At 42.2% G+C, this 7,719-nt stretch overlaps 1 long non-coding RNA gene across 1 annotated transcript; it reads left to right on the top strand.

Annotated features, from left to right (window-relative positions):
- Positions 1 to 2,715: 2,715 nt before the first annotated feature.
- LOC134929099 (uncharacterized) lies at positions 2,716 to 7,224 on the top strand. Its single transcript, XR_010178281.1, has 4 exons — positions 2,716 to 2,764; positions 3,032 to 3,184; positions 4,102 to 4,168; positions 6,904 to 7,224. It is a non-coding gene; the product is annotated as an uncharacterized LOC134929099 (long non-coding RNA).
- Positions 7,225 to 7,719: the final 495 nt, after the last annotated feature.

Raw genomic sequence — 7,719 nt, 5'->3', positions numbered from 1 at the left:
GTCACTGACTGTGGTAAACTAACTCTGTCTGCGACTCTGCACAATCTCTCTCTATCTAATCTATCTATCTCTATTCTAATGGAGAGGACGCCAGACACGTCCTCTCCCTATCAATCTCAATGCACGAGTGAAAATGGCGGCGACGCGCGGCTCCTTATATAGAATCCGAGTCTCGCGATAGAATCCGAGCCTCGCGAGAATCCGACAGCGTCATGATGACGTTCGGGCGCGCTCGGGTTAACCGAGCAAGGCGGGAAGATCCGAGTCGCTCGGACCCGTGGAAAAAAAAGTGAAGTTCGTGCGGGTTCGGATTCAAAGAAACCGAACCCGCTCATCTCTAGTATGTACAGTGTTTCAGGCGCAAAAGAAATTAAAATTTATAGCAAAACACAACAATATAACCTGGATAAATGTGCTTGTCACCCGACAGTTAAATTATCAATTGCTGCTCCCACTTTATAGCCTGAAGTTACGCTATATAGATTTCACAAGTATGTATAGATAAGAGAGCGCATACATTTTAAACACATTTGTTACACAATAAAAATGTTTTTCCCTTATAAAAGATACATTTTACCCATTGGTCATTCACATGTATACATATTAGTACTGGAGGCTATAGAAACACTTCAGGTCTTTAGTATCTGATATATTGCTCCAATGTAGTTGATAAGTTCATTTATATATAAGCATATCAGTTCGTAGCTGTTTAGCTCTTACCATCCACCGCTCTTTTACCTGTATTGTTCTCAGTCTCCCTATATCTTCACTCAGCCTAGGTGGCCGGTATCGGTAATGTCCAGCTGTTAGAAGCCCTGGATCTCTATCTGTGCAGGGGCTGAAGGTATGGGCAAACCGCCTGTATGGAAATCGTGGTGGCTGGGTCCGGAGGTAAATGCTGTGTATAGCGGCAGTGAGGTCCCTGCATCCGGTGTTTATTGTACAGTGGCAAAGCCTGAGAAATGTATTCACCGGGGACCCGCTTCGGCAATGAGCCGCTTAGCTTCTCTCGTCCGCTGCCACAGTAGGGATTGCGGTATCAGGTAGAGAGCGGATGCCTGCTGTAGCACCGTACAGCTTAGCTTCACCTCTCCACTGCCAGAATGGTCTGTGCTGTTTGCAGATGGAAAGCGGAGACCGGCTGTAGCGACGTACCGTATGATCTCTCCTTATTACAGTTGAAGCTGAATTAGCCGCCTACAAGAGGGGAGCATAGGAAACAGCAACGGAGCAAGCAGGTGTTTTCCAAGTCACAGTACAGAAAGTCCTTAACATGTTTCTCCGTTATATCTTTCTAACGGTTTCATCAGAAGGTATGCTGTGCTCACAAGTCCTTGTATTTAACCAGGGTATCCTCAGCTACGGACTGATGTGCTTATATATAAATGAACTTATCAACTACATTGGAGCAATATATCAGATACTAATGAACTGAAGTGTTTCTATAGCCTCCAGTACTAATATGTATACATGTGAATGACCAATGGGTAAAATGTATCTTTTATAAGGGAAAACATTTTTTATTGTGTAATAAATGTGTTTCAAATTGATGCACTCTCTTAGATAGATAGATAGATAGATAGATAGATAGATAGATAATCACACATAGAAAGAAAACTCACCTAATTCCTCTGTAGGGTCCCGGGCAGTCTCTCTGATGATCAGGGCCCTGGCAGGTGAGATGACTCAGTGGAGATTGGGGCATCTAGTGGCTCCTGGTAGTACTGCAGTCAGCAGTAACTTCTGCTCTCTCTCTCTCTCCCGCGCCCAGCTTTTATTCTGTGTCTGTCCCTCCGGCCCCCCCCTCCTTCCTCCCTCCAGCGGCACAGGAGATCACATCAGCGGCGGAGCAGGGCTAGAAGATGCCGGCACCGCTGCTTGTATGGTGTGAGAGGCGTTGTGGAAGCCGGCAGTAGCAGCGCACAGCAGAAGGAATGCAGAGCAGGGAGAGCGCCTTTCCAGCATTGGCGCCTACCTGCTTTGCATCCCTTTGCTGAGCGGGTTCCGCCGGCTCACCATAGGGGGTAATTCCAAGTTGATCGCAGCAGGATTTTTGTTAGCAATTGGGCAAAACCATGTGCCCTGCAGGGGAGGCAGATATAACATGTGCAGAGAGAGTTAGATTTGGGTGGGGTGCAATCTAATTTGCAGTGTAAAAATAAAGCAGCCAGTATTTAGCCTGCACAGAAATAAAATAACCCACCCAAATCTAACTCTTTCTGCACATGTTATATCTGCCTCCCCTGCAGTGCACATGGTTTTGCCCAATTGCTATCAAAAATCCTGCTGCGATCAACTTGGAATTACCCCCATAGCCAACATTATGCATAAAACAACCTCCAAATGCTATTATCAATATTATTAACCTTTATTTATAAGGTACTACAAGTTCTCCTCAGCACCTTACAGAGTGCCTATAACTGTAAACATAACAGGAAAAAAGTGTCTAAAAATTACAGCACAAGCAAATCAAAGCAGAACATAGCAGGTTTCAAATCACCACATCACACATTTATAAAAATTGGCATATTTTCCTTGCTCCTTTCAGAAGTTACAAACTGTTTTAAGATACACATACATCTGGCTCTACCAGAGAGAGGAATGTATTGGCAATTTGGGTCTTTAGGCCTTCAGCTTTAGAGCAGTCTAATTAGGGCCTGCACCTGTAGGAGGCTGATATAAGCTCAGTCAGGGCTTGGCTCAGAGCTCACTACCTGGGAAAACAGTCAGCAAGCTTGTTGTAAGACACTGTGAATTATTGACTGTAAGTACTGTGCATATGTCTCTGTTTGTGGTAGAGGCATTAGGTCCTATCACTCTGAGAGAGGGAATCTATTCTGTTCAGTTAGTGCCAAGACGGGCTTTTATACTGCGCAGTACAGCTAACCATGGCTAGATTGCAGGAGAGGGCACCCCTACCCTGATCTCCTTACAGTACAAACTCATAATGAACAATCTCTCTAATATAAAAAAAAGTTATCAACATTGTTTTGACTCTTGATTTGGACTGACAGGACTTTTTTGGTCACAGAGAATGGGCAGTATTCCATTGTGCAGTTTGCCGCTTCATTTCATGGTGATATTGGTACACACATGTTTCATCACCTTTGATGACATGGCCCATAATGTCGTCTTGCCTCTCCAAAAGGTCTTGGCAAATTTTCCTCCTGTCAAAGATCCTCAGGTAAGATTTGACTGTTTCTCTGTCGATGTTCACTTGTTCTGGTATGCTCCTGACAGTCAGCCAATGATTTTAACACATAATTTGACAAACTTTTGTAATGTTTTCTAATCTCTCATCGTCAGTGACACTTTCTCTTCCCTCAGAAAAACGTTTCACCAAATTGTAAACTGCTGTTTTCTTCATAAAATTTTCCCTGAAAACTTGCACTAACAGCTCTCTGATTTTGCTTCAACTTTTGACAAGTTTAACAAGAATTGTAATGTTTATTCGTCGTTGCTCTAATTCAATCTCTTACATTCTCGTGATTGCACACGGAAACACACACACACACACACACACACACACACACACACACACAATAACAGATGCCACTCAGGAAGAGACTGCCGTAGATCAACAACAACACAGTTGTAAAACGCTGATATGGTATACCAAGGTCATCAAACCATACTGAGGTTTCTGTCCAGTTCTGCCATGGCAAGCACTCTGTGCTGAGTTTGCAGACCTATACTATAATATACACTGTGTCACTCATATAAAAATGAAACCACATTTTTTTAAACAGGAATTTTTTCTCCTAATTATTATTTTCCTGCAATGCAACGCCCCTTGCAGTGAAGCCACCCCCCTTTTTTTATTCATTCTTTTTAAAATGTTTATGGGGAGGTGGTGCATTTTCACTGGAAGCCAAATTGCTTAGAAAAGGCCCTGTTTGTTTTACCAGTTTCTGCCATGGGATGGGGAGGCAGAAACTTTGGAAGGGGAGCACATATAGAGAGTGCATCTCACACACACACACACACACACACACACACACACACACACACACACACACACTCAATCCAGAGAGACAGACTGATACACCTGTCATGTTACTCATGTATAGCCTCCTGCAGCAGCTCCTTTCTCTTCCACAGCCAGCCAGAAATCAGGATGGAGGATGATGAACTTGGCATTGTAGCGTGCTGGGCTCCACCAATCCAGGTGAGGCACACACTCCACTGACCCCACTGTCTCATCCCCATAAGAGCAGCAGCAGTAAGGAGGGATTAAGGAGGATATGCAGCTGTTGCTCTGTGAAGCGCTGTCTGCCTCTATGGGACATAAATTGGAGTTTATAATGGATTTTTTGGTCTTAGGCTTCAGGACACATTGCTTTCATTTTATAGGTTATGTTGGAGTCATAGCTATTACTGGCAAAGGATTGACAGCAGAGAAGTTTGTCCTTGTACAGTATGTGTAGAAATGTTCAATTGGATGGCTAAGTATTAAGCTCAACTACAGTAACACAAACATTTTCACAACTACTATCAAAGCAACTGCAGCACAGTAGCAAGTTATCCAGCTTATGGTGTCAGTGAGGTTTCAGTTGCCTTTATAAAGCCCCTTTTAACATAAATCATGTGTAAACTGCAGACCTAGTCCTGCAATGGCACCTCTTCTCCACATTGTCCCTGTCTTCTTTATTCATGAGCTTTTTTCTGCTCATTCTTCCTGTTAGACTGAGCTCTCTCCACTTGCTTTTATAAGCTAAATTTGAGGGCTAGGAGCTGTGCTGCAAATGCAGTAAATCATGATTGGTTCAGTGACCACCTGTAGTCCTGATTGCAGTCCACCACTATCTAAATTTTAGCTATGCAGATTGAAAACCATGAAAACAAATCTTATCAGTGATTTGGCTTTAGCATCCAGTCTCCTGGGCCATAGAGAGTGTAGCTGGGCTCGGGTACTTGAGGGGTATGTGGCCTAAAGTAAGGGGTAGGTGGACTTAAAAAAATAGAAAAAAAATAATATTTACGGTGCTGCTTTGCTGTTGTGCCCCTCAGCCAGATGCAGATCAAGGGGGGACACAATCGGTGCATCACTCACAACAGCACAGCCTTAGAAGATTGAGTATACAGACAGAAGCCACTGACAGGTGAGGGAAAGGGATAGGAGAGCGCGGCCCCAGGCCTGGGCTCAGGTAATTAGTACCAATCCCTACCCTACTCTCTGGTGGTGATCCAGCACCACCCTCCCAGCGCTATTCTCTAATTGTGATCACAGCTGTGTGTGTTTTGAGGCTTGGTTAGTCTCTGGCAAAAATGAATAGATTAATGGTTAAAACACCATGCTTCTAATTGTCTATATAGACACAAATTTGAGTGTCTGTGTGCCTGTTACAAAATGTTGGAAGATTTCAATTGTATAAAAAAGAAGTACATTTATTTTTGACACACTTTAAAATACAGAAATAATAACACAATAGACAAATTCAAAAAATAACTAATCATATAGGACTTAATCACCGGATGTCCCAGGTATTTTGCAGGACATAGACAGTTCTTCAAAGAATCCTTCATATTCTCTATGGATAAATATACAATGTAGCACTGAATGGTGCATTGCTACTTTCAGTATCCTTAGAGCTGAGTAGAGCATTTGCTACATGTAAGTTCTTAATAGAACCAATTACTTCACTGTATCCACAAGTTCACTTAAAGTCAATTCTGTCTGCCGACGTCCTGGCTGTATTCAGACAAAGTTCAATGAAAGCAAGAAAAAGCTGCTGGAATAGTCACCCACGAGCAAATGTGGTAATCCTACCACTGCTGCCACGTCTCCATTTCTCCTCTCCCGGTGGTGAGGCTATCACTATCCCGGGTGGTGTTAATGCTGATGTGTAATCAGTTCCGTTCAATGGGGAGCTAGGTAGTTTGCGCAGCTCATAAAAAACACAGTGGCGGAGATTAATTAAAACACTTCCAGCAGCGCCACAATGGTGGGATGATATTAGATATTTGAGCCAGCGTGTCTTCCGATGCTGGTGCTACAGTGAAGTTTTTTCCCATGAGTGTATCATCAACGCGTTTCATCCCACAATGCCCTGGGATCACATGCGCACTAGACTAAAGGACAGCACAAGTTCTCCTATTGCTCTGTCAGCTAGAGAGGATGGTGCCTGGATGGAGACTGCACATAGGCCTCCTCTCTTACTGAAAAATGGAGATCACTTTGTTTTAATGAATGTCACTTTTTCCTGCATTTGTGACAAGCACTTAGACTATATACTAATCTGACTGATGTGAGACTAGTATATGCTTACATCTGTTTGGTCTCTCCAGCCTCCTTGCTGCCTCCCTAAGCATAAGAGAACTCATAAATCTAGATAAGAAAGCATTTTAGTATGCACGCTCAGTACAGAACTGCATACCTCCTGATGCGACCCTCTCCAGGTGGAACACAATGCTCTACTTTTAGACTTTTCTTTTAATGTATGATTGCTGGCACCGGTTTTGGACTGGTTTTTTAGAAGAAGGGTGTTTTAGCACAGGTGATGGCAATCATAAATTAAGAGTGAAGTGCAGGAGCAGAGCATTCTGTCCCTCCTGGACAGGGTCATGTTGGGAGGTATGGAACTGAGCATGTTTACGCACATAATTTGATGGCCGCCCCCTAAGTGTGCTTGGCAAATGGCTGCTATAGTTATGTAGTCCTTTTTTGGTTTATAAATCAGATGGTTTATAGAAGATTTGTAGTGACATGATAAATGACTTATGACCAAAAGCCATATAGACTAATTGTAAATTTCCTTTTCTCCAAAATACCTTTACTCCAAAAATCTGCTAGAAGTGTACAGTCTTGCCTGATACTTATTGCTGATACTGTATGCTAATTCTATGTGTACTGTATTTCTGCTAGGCAATGACTATGTTTGCATTTATTTTTTGCCAATACAGGAAGAAGTCTCTGGTGTGTGTTCTATAAACTGTGATTTAATATTCAATATAAAGGGTTCAGGTGTTAGAGATATTGCTCCACTGAAATTAACAAAAAGGTATTTTTTGTATGTGCTTACATTGTGTTTTGGCCAATTATTTTGTTATGGCATAAACATCCACGGAAACAATGAGCTCACAGTTAGGAAAGTATGTAGCAATATAGTTGGGCATTTTGATGATAACCTTTCATCATGTTGTAACAACGTTACTGACACTGTGTTTCAATGTAGTATTTCTTATGAAATAATAATAATAATATATTATATTATTGTGACAGGATTAACTGCTTTCCTCATACTCATTTTCTTTGTATTATTTCTTTCTTTAGCTCAGTGGTTTCCAAAATTTTTTGAATCACGGAATCTTAGAATATCAGAATTTTTTTCACGGCACCCCTAGGCCAAAAATTTCTTATTGAGAAATTTAGAAAGAAATATTACATTAAGTAGATTGTGTTTATATGTCATCCTTAGGGTCAGTTGTGTGGTGAGGGACAAGATTTGCTTCTGTTTGGCCACATATTTTATGACTGGCAGCCACCAGCACTGATTTTGCCTATTATATTGACCATGAATAATTTGAATTTGTCCTGGACCACCAACCCAGGGCACCCCTGCAAGTGTCCTGAGGCACCCCAGGGAGCCACGGCACCCAGTTTGGGAACCTCTGCTTTAGGCAAAACACTAAATTTCTTTTGAGAAGATATTTCAATTGATAATTAACAGTTTGATTGACTCTCTATAAACATAGTGCATTTGCAGCATAAAGAATGCT

Source organism: Pseudophryne corroboree, chromosome 5, assembly GCF_028390025.1.
Source record: "Pseudophryne corroboree isolate aPseCor3 chromosome 5, aPseCor3.hap2, whole genome shotgun sequence".
Taxonomy (NCBI): domain Eukaryota; kingdom Metazoa; phylum Chordata; class Amphibia; order Anura; family Myobatrachidae; genus Pseudophryne; species Pseudophryne corroboree.
Note: the sequence above shows the minus strand (reverse complement) of the source record. Positions and strands in the feature narration are given on the sequence as shown.